Source organism: Pleurodeles waltl, chromosome 4_2 (genome assembly GCF_031143425.1).
Source record: "Pleurodeles waltl isolate 20211129_DDA chromosome 4_2, aPleWal1.hap1.20221129, whole genome shotgun sequence".
Taxonomy (NCBI): Eukaryota; Metazoa; Chordata; class Amphibia; order Caudata; family Salamandridae; genus Pleurodeles; species Pleurodeles waltl.
In genome coordinates this window covers 407254975-407269838 of record NC_090443.1, presented here as the reverse complement: position 1 = coordinate 407269838, position 14864 = coordinate 407254975, and the positions used below count along the sequence as shown (strand labels likewise).

The 14864-nt window shown below is 48.4% G+C and overlaps 2 non-coding genes across 2 annotated transcripts; both read left to right on the top strand.

The window, feature by feature from the left end:
- The first annotated feature begins 481 nt into the window (after nucleotides 1-481).
- Nucleotides 482-559, top strand: LOC138294354 (small nucleolar RNA SNORD79). The gene has a single exon (XR_011203370.1). It is a non-coding gene; the product is annotated as a small nucleolar RNA SNORD79 (small nucleolar RNA).
- A 524-nt stretch (nucleotides 560-1083) lies between these two features.
- Nucleotides 1084-1167, top strand: LOC138294393 (small nucleolar RNA snR60/Z15/Z230/Z193/J17). Its single transcript, XR_011203408.1, has one exon. It is a non-coding gene; the product is annotated as a small nucleolar RNA snR60/Z15/Z230/Z193/J17 (small nucleolar RNA).
- Nucleotides 1168-14864: the final 13697 nt, after the last annotated feature.

Below are 14864 nucleotides of genomic sequence, written 5' to 3'. Positions count from 1 at the left end.
GCATGGCTCAAATATGTTTTGAAAAGAGCTAGGTGGTTGGTTTTAACCCCAAATGTAATGCAAATCTACGTTAAATTGCTTGCTAAAAATAAAAAGTCACATAACGGACTATTTTAAAACGCCAGTCTCGCTTGGCCTAATTAAGAATGTGTGTTTTTTTTTTTTAAGAGCACTGACTGCATGGCATTGGTGCTGTTTATCTGTAGCAGCAAAAGCAAGTAACAAACCAAAACCATTTATTGAAGAGTCTTTAGTTTTTGAAGAGATTAAACCATTCGGAAGGGAAGTGGAAGTTAAGGAAGTATTCTTTATTTTGCCAGTTAAATTCCCCTTACATAAGTTATGCTAGACTTGTTCAGTAGATTGTCCTTCAGCCCTTTGCCTCAGCATGTTTTTGGTGCATTGATTGTGTTGCATGGAATGTAGGGGCTCTTAATATTGCATATAATTCTTGCAATCTACAGGCCAGTCTGGCTCAATGTGCTGTTTATGATGACTATTAAACAAATGGGAATCTCCCTGAAAAAGAATGAGGGATGCACTTGTATCTGAAATTGCACAGGGCTGACTTGTGTGGCAATGTGCTTGAGGGACTAATGTACACACTTCAAATGCCTCTTAATTTTGGCACTTTAAAATTTGCAGGACCACACTTGGTGAACGGTGCACCAGAAAGGAGGCGACCGAGCGAGTTGGTTCAAATACTAGCGGCCTGCCAGACTGCCGGAGAAATGGGACGCGTTGGGATGAAACTGGTAATTCTGTGTGTTGGGGTGTTAGTACTATGCCTTGGGTTAATTCGTTTTGTTCAAGGGTTTGATTTAACTACGTTTGTTGATGAAAGGTTTTCTAATTTACTTTAGCTGTTTGACTTGTACGGATGATCTCTCGTATTGGATAGTAAATGTTCCAAAGTTTATAAAATGCTCGTTACGTATGTGCTGCATGCTTTTTTTTTTTTTTTTGTTTCTCCTAGTTGAGCAGCTGCTTCAACTGATTCCTTGGGGTTTTTTAAGGGGCAAAATGCATGTAGTAGTCCTACAGCGCTGCACTAATGCAATACACAGCAAGTCTGCGCCAAGATTGATACAATGATGAGCACATAGTTCAGCAGATGAACCGTGGTGAATAAGAGCTTTTGTCTTTCGCTCCTATCTGATGTATTGATCGTTTATGGCCACATCAGCAGTTGGTATGTAATGTATGTAGGGAAGCTAATGCATATCCTGTACTTTTTTTCTTTTAAGCCTCAAGCGACGGATGATTGAAGGTAAGATTGTCTTTTTTTTTTTTTTTATCTGTTCTTTTTTCTAGTTTAGTACTTGTTTTGGCCTGGTGTGTGGGTGGTACTTCTGGTACGTAAGACTTATACCAGGTCCAGGTATCCCCTCTTAGTGAAGTATTGGCAGTGCCTAGAAACCAGGCTCTCTAGAGGTAGCTGTGAATGAGCAGCTAAGGCTTATCTAAGAGATATGCAAAACTCATGCAATACCACTGTAGTCACACAGCAATTACACACAGGAAAGAAAACACTAATTTGTACAAAAATAAAGGTACTTTAGTTTTAGTTTTAGAATAGAATACCATAAATTACTAGCAGGGCAACCCTCCAATAGGAGCTAAGTAATACACTAAATACATACACTAGCTGTAGGAAGTTGGCTCTGTATGTGCTATTTCAAAGTAAGGAATAGCATGCACAGAGTCCAAGGGTTCCCCTTAGAGGTAAGATAGTGGCAAAAAGAGATAATACTAATGCTCTATTTTGTGGTAGTGTGGTCGAGCAGTAGGCTTATCCAAGGAGTAGTGTTAAGCATTTGTTGTACATACACATAGACAATAAATGAGGTACACACACTCAGAGACAAATCCAGCCAATAGGTTTTTGTATAGAAAAATATCTTTTCTTAGTTTATTTTAAGAACCACAGGTTCAAATTCTACATGTAATATCTCATTCGAAAGGTATTGCAGGTAAGTACTTTAGGAACTTCAAATCATCAAAATTGCATGTATACTTTTCAAGTTATTGACAAATAGCTGTTTTAAAAGTGGACACTTAGTGCAATTTTCACAGTTCCTAGGGGAGGTAAGTATTTGTTAGGTTAACCAGGTAAGTAAGACACTTACAGGGCTCAGTTCTTGGTCCAAGGTAGCCCACCGTTGGGGGTTCAGAGCAACCCCAAAGTCACCACACCAGCAGCTCAGGGCCGGTCAGGTGCAGAGTTCAAAGTGGTGCCCAAAACACATAGGCTAGAATGGAGAGAAGGGGGTGCCCCGGTTCCGGTCTGCTTGCAGGTAAGTACCCGCGTCTTCGGAGGGCAGACCAGGGGGGTTTTGTAGGGCACCGGGGGGAACACAAGTCCACACAGAAATTTCACCCTCAGCAGCGCGGGGGCGGCCGGGTGCAGTGTAGAAACAAGCGTCGGGTTTTCAATGTTAGTCTATGAGAGATCTCGGGATCTCTTCAGCGCTGCAGGCAGGCAAGGGGGGGATTCCTCGGGGAAACCTCCACTTGGGCAAGGGAGAGGGACTCCTGGGGGTCACTTCTCCAGTGAAAGTCCGGTCCTTCAGGTCCTGGGGGCTGCGGGTGCAGGGTCTCTCCCAGGCGTCGGGACTTTAGGTTCAAAGAGTCGCGGTCAGGGGAAGCCTCGGGATTCCCTCTGCAGGCGGCGCTGTGGGGGCTCAGGGGGGACAGGTTTTGGTACTCACAGTATCAGAGTAGTCCTGGGGTCCCTCCTGAGGTGTTGGATCGCCACCAGCCGAGTCGGGGTCGCCGGGTGCAGTGTTGCAAGTCTCACGCTTCTTGCGGGGAGCTTGCAGGGTTCTTTAAAGTCGCTGGAAACAAAGTTGCAGCTTTTCTTGGAGCAGGTCCGCTGTCCTCGGGAGTTTCTTGTCTTTTCGAAGCAGGGGCAGTCCTCAGAGGATGTCGAGGTCGCTGGTCCCTTTGGAAGGCGTCGCTGGAGCAGGATCTTTGGAAGGCAGGAGACAGGCCGGTGAGTTTCTGGAGCCAAGGCAGTTGTCGTCTTCTGGTCTTCCTCTGCAGGGGTTTTCAGCTAGGCAGTCCTTCTTCTTGTAGTTGCAGGAATCTAATTTTCTAGGGTTCAGGGTAGCCCTTAAATACTAAATTTAAGGGCGTGTTTAGGTCTGGGGGGTTAGTAGCCAATGGCTACTAGCCCTGAGGGTGGGTACACCCTCTTTGTGCCTCCTCCCAAGGGGAGGGGGTCACAATCCTAACCCTATTGGGGGAATCCTCCATCTGCAAGATGGAGGATTTCTAAAAGTTAGAGTCACTTCAGCTCAGGACACCTTAGGGGCTGTCCTGACTGGCCAGTGACTCCTCCTTGTTGCTTTCTTTGTTCCCTCCAGCCTTGCCGCCAAAAGTGGGGGCCGTGGCCGGAGGGGGCGGGCAACTCCACTAAGCTGGAGTGCCCTGCTGGGCTGTGACAAAGGGGTGAGCCTTTGAGGCTCACCGCCAGGTGTTACAGCTCCTGCCTGGGGGAGGTGTTAGCATCTCCACCCAGTGCAGGCTTTGTTACTGGCCTCAGAGTGACAAAGGCACTCTCCCCATGGGGCCAGCAACATGTCTCTAGTGTGGCAGGCTGCTGGAACTAGTCAGCCTACACAGACAGTCGGTTAAGTTTCAGGGGGCACCTCTAAGGTGCCCTCTGTGGTGTATTTTACAATAAAATGTACACTGGCATCAGTGTGCATTTATTGTGCTGAGAAGTTTGATACCAAACTTCCCAGTTTTCAGTGTAGCCATTATGGTGCTGTGGAGTTCGTGTTTGACAGACTCCCAGACCATATACTCTTATGGCTACCCTGCACTTACAGTGTCTAAGGTTTTGTTTAGACACTGTAGGGGTACCATGCTCATGCACTGGTACCCTCACCTATGGTATAGTGCACCCTGCCTTAGGGCTGTAAGGCCTGCTAGAGGGGTGTCTTACCTATACTGCATAGGCAGTGAGAGGCTGGCATGGCACCCTGAGGGGAGTGCCATGTCGACTTACTCATTTTGTTCTCACTAGCACACACAGGCTTGTAAGCAGTGTCTGTGCTGAGTGAGGGGTCTCTAGGGTGGCATAAGACATGCTGCAGCCCTTAGAGACCTTCCTTGGCATCATGGCCCTTGGTACTAGAAGTACCAGTTACAAGGGGCTTATCTGAATGCCAGGGTGTGCCAATTGTGGATACAATGGTACATTTTAGGTGAAGGAACACTGGTGCTGGGGCCTGGTTAGCAGGGTCCCAGCACTCTTCTCAGTCAAGTCAGCATCAGTATCAGGCAAAAAGTGGGGGGTAACTGCAACAGGGAGCCATTTCTTTACACAAGCCCCCCCTAGCCCACAGGCCAGGAGACTCAGCCCAAGCTGGGAGAGTCTTCCTAGTCTGTCAGGCGAGGAAGAGTAGGAGAAATAGGCTGGTTAGTTGCAGGGCCTACTCTGCCTTACATCCTTCTGTTCAGGTCATTCCCTTTGGGGAACTGACCTACTTCCACAGTGATAGGACCTAGTCTGAATTGCCTCTTGTCTCCACCCATTCTTTCTATTTTGGTCTTAGAGGTATCCACCTCTGCTAACCTTATCTTGGCCAGGGTTACCCCTAGCTTACCCAGAGAGGTTACCCAGAGCTGGAGTAACCCCACCATGACCAATAGGGTCAGGGGGCCTACCTTGCTATTTGGCATGGGGTCAGACCACCATGCTAAGGATAGTGCAGCCATAAAGGCTAACACCCAGCAGAGGCCACTGACAGCTGTCAGTGCCCAGAACCACACCTTTAGCTCTTCACCTAAAAGGGAAGGGGCTAAGTTACAGGCCTCTTTGGGTTCAGGTTGCCTGTCTGCTGTATTAGAGTGGGGGGTTACCACATCTTGTAGTAAACACCCTTCTTCCACTCTTTCTTCTGTTAGCTGAGGAGCCACCCACTCAGGTTTAACAGTTGCCTGACTAGCCAGGACTTCTTGTGGGTCAGGTTGGACTTTATCAGGGCCATTTTTGGAGTTCTCCCCTACTGGAGCAGAATCTCCTGGGCTTGCTGTAACCTTGGCTAAAGGTTGTCCACCCTTCCTACTCTGTTTTCTTTTCTTCTTCTTCTGGGGCCTGCTTGCATTTACTGCAGAGGCAGGACTTCCAGAATCCTTGGGAGAGGACTGGCACTGGACCAGTTCCTCTCTTGGGCTCTGACTAACCTCTGGGTAGTCATTTCCAAGGAGACAATCAAGGGGGAGGTCTGTACTGACTACTACCCTTCTCCAGCTAAGAGTGCCACCCACTTCTATGGGTACTAAAGCCACAGGCCTCTTAGTGACCCTGTCTAGGCTAACTCTTACCCTGGCAGTCTCACCTGGGATGTACTGGTTTGAGAGCACCAGCCTGTCATGCACAATAGTGTGACTGGCACAAGTGTCTCTCAGGGCAGTGGTTGGGATTCCATTCACCAGTAGGTGGTGGAAGTGTCTACTTCCCTCTGGAATCTCCAACTCACCTGTTGGGCCCTGTTTCCAGTTGAAGGCTAGGAAGACCTCATCTGAGGAGTCATCTCCCATGGCTACACTGGTTACCCCAGGAATTTTGTTCTGGGGTTTGTTTTTGGGACAAGAAGTGTCCTTGGTGTGGTGCCCAGACTGTTTACAGTTGTGGCACCATGCCTTAGTGGCATCCCAGTTCTTACCCTGGTACCCACCTTTGTTTTGGGTTGTGTCTTGGGGCCCACCCACCTGTTCTGGTTTTTGGGGGCCTACAGAGGACTCTTTTTCTTTGTTTCTAGTGTTACCCACTTTCTCCTGGGGAGTTTTTGTAACCCCTTTCTTTTGGTCACCCCCAGTGGAAGTTTTGGTTACCCTAGTCTTGACCCAGTGGTCTGCCTTCTTTCCCAATTCTTGGGGAGAAATTGGACCTAGGTCTACCAGATACTGATGCAACTTTTCATTGAAGCAGTTACTTAAAATGTGTTCTTTCATAAACAAATTATAAAGCCCAACATAGTCACACACTTCATTTCCAGTTAACCAACCATCCAGTGTTTTTACTGAGTAGTCTACAAAATCAACCCAGGTCTGGCTCGAGGATTTTTGAGCCCCCCTGAATCTAATTCTATACTCCTCAGTGGAGAATCCAAAGCCCTCAATCAGGGTACCCTTCATGAGGTCATAAGATTCTGCATCTTTTCCAGAGAGTGTGAGGAGTCTATCCCTACACTTTCCAGTGAACATTTCCCAAAGGAGAGCACCCCAGTGAGATCTGTTCACTTTTCTGGTTACACAAGCCCTCTCAAAAGCTGTGAACCATTTGGTGATGTCATCACCATCTTCATATTTTGTTACAATCCCTTTGGGGATTTTTAGGATGTCAGGAGAATCTCTGACCCTATTTAAGTTGCTGCCACCATTGATGGGACCTAGGCCCATCTCTTTTCTTTCCCTTTCTATGGCTAGGAGCTGCTTTTCCAAAGCCAATCTTTTGACCATCCTGGCTAACAGGGGGTCATCTTCACTGAGAGCATCCTCAGTGATTTCAGAAATGCTGGACCCTCCTGTGAGGGAAGCAACATTTCTGACTATCATTTTTGGAGACAGGGCTTGAGAGGCCCTGGTCTCCCTATTTAGGACTGGAAGGGGGGAATTGCCCTCCAAGTCACTAATTTCTTCCTCTGTGAAGTCATCCTCAGAGGGGTTGGCTTTTTCAAACTCTGCCAACAGCTCCTGGAGCTGAATTTTGGTAGGTCTGGAGCCAATGGTTATTTTCTTTATATTACAGAGAGACCTTAACTCCCTCATCTTAAGATGGAGGTAAGGTGTGGTGTCGAGTTCCACCACCTGCATATCTGTATCAGACATTATTCTGCTAAGAGTTGGAATACTTTTTTAAGAATCTAAAACTGTTTCTAGAATCTAATTCAAACTTTTAACAAACTTTTAAACTCTAAAAAGACAATGCTAAACAGGGACTTAACACACCAGGCCCTAGCAGGACTTTTAAGAATTTAGAAAACTTTTCAAATTGCAAAAATGAATTTCTAATGACAATTTTGGAATTTGTCGTGTGATCAGGTATTGGCTGAGTAGTCCAGCAAATGCAAAGTCTTGTATCCCACCGCTGCCACCAATGTAGGAAGTTGGCTCTGTATGTGCTATTTCAAAGTAAGGAATAGCATGCACAGAGTCCAAGGGTTCCCCTTAGAGGTAAGATAGTGGCAAAAAGAGATAATACTAATGCTCTATTTTGTGGTAGTGTGGTCGAGCAGTAGGCTTATCCAAGGAGTAGTGTTAAGCATTTGTTGTACATACACATAGACAATAAATGAGGTACACACACTCAGAGACAAATCCAGCCAATAGGTTTTTGTATAGAAAAATATCTTTTCTTAGTTTATTTTAAGAACCACAGGTTCAAATTCTACATGTAATATCTCATTCGAAAGGTATTGCAGGTAAGTACTTTAGGAACTTCAAATCATCAAAATTGCATGTATACTTTTCAAGTTATTGACAAATAGCTGTTTTAAAAGTGGACACAGTGCAATTTTCACAGTTCCTAGGGGAGGTAAGTATTTGTTAGGTTAACCAGGTAAGTAAGACACTTACAGGGCTCAGTTCTTGGTCCAAGGTAGCCCACCGTTGGGGGTTCAGAGCAACCCCAAAGTCACCACACCAGCAGCTCAGGGCCGGTCAGGTGCAGAGTTCAAAGTGGTGCCCAAAACACATAGGCTAGAATGGAGAGAAGGGGGTGCCCCGGTTCCGGTCTGCTTGCAGGTAAGTACCCGCGTCTTCGGAGGGCAGACCAGGGGGGTTTTGTAGGGCACCGGGGGGAACACAAGTCCACACAGAAATTTCACCCTCAGCAGCGCGGGGGCGGCCGGGTGCAGTGTAGAAACAAGCGTCGGGTTTTCAATGTTAGTCTATGAGAGATCTCGGGATCTCTTCAGCGCTGCAGGCAGGCAAGGGGGGGATTCCTCGGGGAAACCTCCACTTGGGCAAGGGAGAGGGACTCCTGGGGGTCACTTCTCCAGTGAAAGTCCGGTCCTTCAGGTCCTGGGGGCTGCGGGTGCAGGGTCTCTCCCAGGCGTCGGGACTTTAGGTTCAAAGAGTCGCGGTCAGGGGAAGCCTCGGGATTCCCTCTGCAGGCGGCGCTGTGGGGGCTCAGGGGGGACAGGTTTTGGTACTCACAGTATCAGAGTAGTCCTGGGGTCCCTCCTGAGGTGTTGGATCGCCACCAGCCGAGTCGGGGTCGCCGGGTGCAGTGTTGCAAGTCTCACGCTTCTTGCGGGGAGCTTGCAGGGTTCTTTAAAGTCGCTGGAAACAAAGTTGCAGCTTTTCTTGGAGCAGGTCCGCTGTCCTCGGGAGTTTCTTGTCTTTTCGAAGCAGGGGCAGTCCTCAGAGGATGTCGAGGTCGCTGGTCCCTTTGGAAGGCGTCGCTGGAGCAGGATCTTTGGAAGGCAGGAGACAGGCCGGTGAGTTTCTGGAGCCAAGGCAGTTGTCGTCTTCTGGTCTTCCTCTGCAGGGGTTTTCAGCTAGGCAGTCCTTCTTCTTGTAGTTGCAGGAATCTAATTTTCTAGGGTTCAGGGTAGCCCTTAAATACTAAATTTAAGGGCGTGTTTAGGTCTGGGGGGTTAGTAGCCAATGGCTACTAGCCCTGAGGGTGGGTACACCCTCTTTGTGCCTCCTCCCAAGGGGAGGGGGTCACAATCCTAACCCTATTGGGGGAATCCTCCATCTGCAAGATGGAGGATTTCTAAAAGTTAGAGTCACTTCAGCTCAGGACACCTTAGGGGCTGTCCTGACTGGCCAGTGACTCCTCCTTGTTGCTTTCTTTGTTCCCTCCAGCCTTGCCGCCAAAAGTGGGGGCCGTGGCCGGAGGGGGCGGGCAACTCCACTAAGCTGGAGTGCCCTGCTGGGCTGTGACAAAGGGGTGAGCCTTTGAGGCTCACCGCCAGGTGTTACAGCTCCTGCCTGGGGGAGGTGTTAGCATCTCCACCCAGTGCAGGCTTTGTTACTGGCCTCAGAGTGACAAAGGCACTCTCCCCATGGGGCCAGCAACATGTCTCTAGTGTGGCAGGCTGCTGGAACTAGTCAGCCTACACAGACAGTCGGTTAAGTTTCAGGGGGCACCTCTAAGGTGCCCTCTGTGGTGTATTTTACAATAAAATGTACACTGGCATCAGTGTGCATTTATTGTGCTGAGAAGTTTGATACCAAACTTCCCAGTTTTCAGTGTAGCCATTATGGTGCTGTGGAGTTCGTGTTTGACAGACTCCCAGACCATATACTCTTATGGCTACCCTGCACTTACAGTGTCTAAGGTTTTGTTTAGACACTGTAGGGGTACCATGCTCATGCACTGGTACCCTCACCTATGGTATAGTGCACCCTGCCTTAGGGCTGTAAGGCCTGCTAGAGGGGTGTCTTACCTATACTGCATAGGCAGTGAGAGGCTGGCATGGCACCCTGAGGGGAGTGCCATGTCGACTTACTCATTTTGTTCTCACTAGCACACACAGGCTTGTAAGCAGTGTCTGTGCTGAGTGAGGGGTCTCTAGGGTGGCATAAGACATGCTGCAGCCCTTAGAGACCTTCCTTGGCATCATGGCCCTTGGTACTAGAAGTACCAGTTACAAGGGGCTTATCTGAATGCCAGGGTGTGCCAATTGTGGATACAATGGTACATTTTAGGTGAAGGAACACTGGTGCTGGGGCCTGGTTAGCAGGGTCCCAGCACTCTTCTCAGTCAAGTCAGCATCAGTATCAGGCAAAAAGTGGGGGGTAACTGCAACAGGGAGCCATTTCTTTACACTAGCTATCAGAAACGGGCATAGAAAAGGTTAGAAAACAGTGCAAATAGCAATAACCAACAGTGACCCTAGGGGGAGCACAAACCATAAACTAAAGAAATGGAATGCGAACATAGGACCCCCACCTAGTTAAGTGGAATGTGTTGAGGAGAGCTGGAAGTACTAGAGAACCACAGAGGTAACACAGTACCCTCCAGCGACTAGGAAAGAAGTAATCAAACAAATTGAGTCAAAACAAACTCAAACTCATACTAGTAGCACCAACATGGGCAAGACAACCTTGGTACACAACACTACTAGACCTGTCAGTAGTACCCCATGTCAAGTTACCCAACAGGCCAGATCTGTTAACTCAACACAAACAACAGATCAGGCATCCAAACCCAGCATCGCTGAATCTAGCAATCTGGCTCCTGAAATCCTAGAATTCGGACATTTAAACCTCGCAAGAATGTATGGAAGTCATAAAACAAGCTAGACGACCATCCACTAGACACTGCTACGCAAGCAAATGGAAAAGATTTGTTTGCTACTGCCATAATAAGCAAGTTCAACCATTACATGCATCTCCAAAGGATGTAGTGGGATACTTACTACATTTACAGAAATCAAATCTAGCCTTCTCTACCATAAAAATACACCTCGCAGCAATATCTGCATACCTGCAGATTACCCATTCAACTTCACTATTTAGGATACCTGTCATTAAGGCGTTTATGGAAGGCCTAAAAAGAATTATACCACCAAGAACACCACCTGTTCCTTCATGGAACCTCAACATCGTCTTAACAAGACTCATGGGCCCACCTTTTGAACCCATGCACTCTTGCGAAATGCAATTCTTAACGTGGAAGGTCGCATTTCTCATTGCCACCACATCTCTAAGAAGAGTAAGTGAAATTCAGGCGTTTACTATACAAGAACCTTTTATTCAAATACACAAAAATAAGGTAGTCCTAAGAACCAATCCTAAATTTTTACCAAAAGTTATTTCACTGTTTGTAGGAAGTTGGCTCTGTATGTGCTATTTCAAAGTAAGGAATAGCATGCACAGAGTCCAAGGGTTCCCCTTAGAGGTAAAATAGTGGTAAAAATAGATAATACTAATGCTCTATTTTGTGGTAGTGTGGTCGAGCAGTAGGCTTATCCAAGGAGTAGTGTTAAGCATTTGTTGTACATACACATAGACAATAAATGAGGTACACACACTCAGAGACAAATCCAGCCAATAGGTTTTTATATAGAAAAATATCTTTTCTTAGTTTATTTTAAGAACCACAGGTTCAAATTCTACATGTAATATCTCATTCGAAAGGTATTGCAGGTAAGTACTTTAGGAACTTCAAATCATCAAAATTGCATGTATACTTTTCAAGTTATTCACAAATAGCTGTTTTAAAAGTGGACACTTAGTGCAATTTTCACAGTTCCTAGGGGAGGTAAGTATTTGTTAGTTTTACCAGGTAAGTAAGACACTTACAGGGTTCAGTTCTTGGTCCAAGGTAGCCCACCGTTGGGGGTTCAGAGCAACCCCAAAGTCACCACACCAGCAGCTCAGGGCCGGTCAGGTGCAGAGTTCAAAGTGGTGCCCAAAACACATAGGCTAGAATGGAGAGAAGGGGGTGCCCCGGTTCCGGTCTGCTTGCAGGTAAGTACCCGCGTCTTCGGAGGGCAGACCAGGGGGGTTTTGTAGGGCACCGGGGGGGACACAAGCCCACACAGAAATTTCACCCTCAGCAGCGCGGGGGCGGCCGGGTGCAGTGTAGAAACAAGCGTCGGGTTTGTAATGGAAGTCAATGGGAGATCTAGGGATCTCTTCAGCGCTGCAGGCAGGCAAGGGGGGGGTTCCTCGGGGAAACCTCCACTTGGGCAAGGGAGAGGGACTCCTGGGGGTCACTCCTCCAGTGAAAGTCCGGTCCTTCAGGTCCTGGGGGCTGCGGGTGCAGGGTCTCTCCCAGGTGTCGGGACTTTGGTTTCAAAGAGTCGCGGTCAGGGGAAGCCTCGGGATTCCCTCTGCAGGCGGCGCTGTGGGGGCTCAGGGGGGACAGGTTTTTGTACTCACAGTCTTAGAGTAGTCCTGGGGTCCCTCCTGAGGTGTTGGATCGCCACCAACCGAGTCGGGGTCGCCGGGTGCAGTGTTGCAAGTCTCACGCCTTTTGCGGGGAGCTTGCAGGGTTCTTTAAAGCTGCTGGAAACAAAGTTGCAGCTTTTCTTTGGAGCAGGTCCGCTGTCCTCGGGAGTTTCTTGTCTTTTCGAAGCAGGGGCAGTCCTCAGAGGATGTCGAGGTCGCTGGTCCCTTTGGAAGGCGTCGCTGGAGCAGGATCTTTGGAAGGCAGGAGACAGGCCGGTGAGTTTCTGGAGCCAAGGCAGTTGTCGTCTTCTGGTCTTCCTCTGCAGGGGTTTTTCAGCTAGGCAGTCCTTCTTCTTGTAGTTGCAGGAATCTAATTTTCTAGGGTTCAGGGTAGCCCTTAAATACTAAATTTAAGGGCGTGTTTAGGTCTGGGGGGTTAGTAGCCAATGGCTACTAGCCCTGAGGGTGGGTACACCCTCTTTGTGCCTCCTCCCAAGGGGAGGGGGTCACAATCCTAACCCTATTGGGGGAATCCTCCATCTGCAAGATGGAGGATTTCTAAAAGTTAGAGTCACCTCAGCTCAGGACACCTTAGGGGCTGTCCTGACTGGCCAGTGACTCCTCCTTGTTGCTTTCTTTGTTCCCTCCAGCCTTGCCGCCAAAAGTGGGGGCCGTGGCCGGAGGGGGCGGGCAACTCCACTAAGCTGGAGTGCCCTGCTGGGCTGTGACAAAGGGGTGAGCCTTTGAGGCTCACCGCCAGGTGTTACAGCTCCTGCCTGGGGGAGGTGTTAGCATCTCCACCCAGTGCAGGCTTTGTTACTGGCCTCAGAGTGACAAAGGCACTCTCCCCATGGGGCCAGCAACATGTCTCTGGTGTGGCAGGCTGCTGGAACTAGTCAGCCTACACAGACAGTCGGTTAAGTTTCAGGGGGCACCTCTAAGGTGCCCTCTGTGGTGTATTTTACAATAAAATGTACACTGGCATCAGTGTGCATTTATTGTGCTGAGAAGTTTGATACCAAACTTCCCAGTTTTCAGTGTAGCCATTATGGTGCTGTGGAGTTCGTGTTTGACAGACTCCCAGACCATATACTCTTATGGCTACCCTGCACTTACAATGTCTAAGGTTTTGTTTAGACACTGTAGGGGTACCATGCTCATGCACTGGTACCCTCACCTATGGTATAGTGCACCCTGCCTTAGGGCTGTAAGGCCTGCTAGAGGGGTGTCTTACCTATACTGCATAGGCAGTGAGAGGCTGGCATGGCACCCTGAGGGGAGTGCCATGTCGACTTACTCGTTTTGTCCTCACTAGCACACACAAGCTGGCAAGCAGTGTGTCTGTGCTGAGTGAGAGGTCTCCAGGGTGGCATAAGACATGCTGCAGCCCTTAGAGACCTTCCTTGGCATCAGGGCCCTTGGTACTAGAAGTACCAGTTACAAGGGACTTATCTGGATGCCAGGGTCTGCCAATTGTGGATACAAAAGTACAGGTTAGGGAAAGAACACTGGTGCTGGGGCCTGGTTAGCAGGCCTCAGCACACTTTCAATTGTAAACATAGCATCAGCAAAGGCAAAAAGTCAGGGGGCAACCATGCCAAGGAGGCATTTCCTTACACAACCCCCCCCCAAACGAAAGAGGATGAGACTAACCTTTCCCAAGAGAGTCTTCATTTTCTAAGTGGAAGAACCTGGAAAGGCCATCTGCATTGGCATGGGCAGTCCCAGGTCTGTGTTCCACTATAAAGTCCATTCCCTGTAGGGAGATGGACCACCTCAACAGTTTAGGATTTTCACCTTTCATTTGCATCAGCCATTTGAGAGGTCTGTGGTCAGTTTGAACTAGGAAGTGAGTCCCAAAGAGGTATGGTCTCAGCTTCTTCAGGGACCAAACCACAGCAAAGGCCTCCCTCTCAATGGCACTCCAACGCTGCTCCCTGGGGAGTAACCTCCTGCTAATGAAAGCAACAGGCTGGTCAAGGCCATCATCATTTGTTTGGGACAAAACTGCCCCTATCCCATGTTCAGAGGCATCAGTCTGCACAATGAACTGCTTAGAATAATCTGGAGCTTTGAGAACTGGTGCTGAGCACATTGCCTGTTTCAGGGTGTCAAAGGCCTGTTGGCAGTCCACAGTCCAGTTTACTTTCTTGGGCATTTTCTTGGAGGTGAGTTCAGTGAGGGCTGTCACAATGGATCCATATCCCTTCACAAACCTCCTGTAATACCCAGTCAAGCCAAGGAATGCCCTGACTTGAGTCTGGGTTTTTGGAGCTACCCAGTCCAGAATAGTCTGGATCTTGGGTTGGAGTGGCTGAACTTGGCCTCCACCTACAAGGTGTCCCAAGTAAACCACAGTTCCCTGCCCTATCTGGCATTTGGATGCCTTGATAGAGAGGCCTGCAGATTGCAGAGCCTTCAAAACCTTCTTCAGGTGGACCAGGTGATCCTGCCAGGTGGAGCTAAAGACAGCAATATCATCAAGATAAGCTGTGCTAAAGGACTCCAAGCCAGCAAGGACTTGATTCACCAACCTTTGGAAGGTGGCAGGGGCATTCTTTAAACCAAAGGGCATAACAGTAAACTGATAATGCCCATCAGGTGTGGAGAATGCTGTCTTTTCTTTTGCTCCAGGTGCCATTTTTATTTGCCAGTACCCTGCTGTCAAGTCAGAGGTACTTAGAAATTTGGCAGCACCTAATTTATCAATGAGCTCATCAGCTCTTGGAATTGGATGAGCATCTGTCTTGGTGACAGAATTGAGCCCTCTGTAGTCCACACAAAACCTCATCTCTTTCTTTCCATCTGTGGTGTGAGGTTTGGGGACTAAGACCACTGGGCTAGCCCAGGGGCTGTCAGAGCGCTCAATTACTCCCAATTCCAGCATCTTGTGGACTTCCATCTTGATGCTTTCCTTAACATGGTCAGACTGTCTGAAGATTTTGTTCTTGACAGGCATGCTGTCTCCTGTGTCCACATCATGGGTACACAGGTGTGTC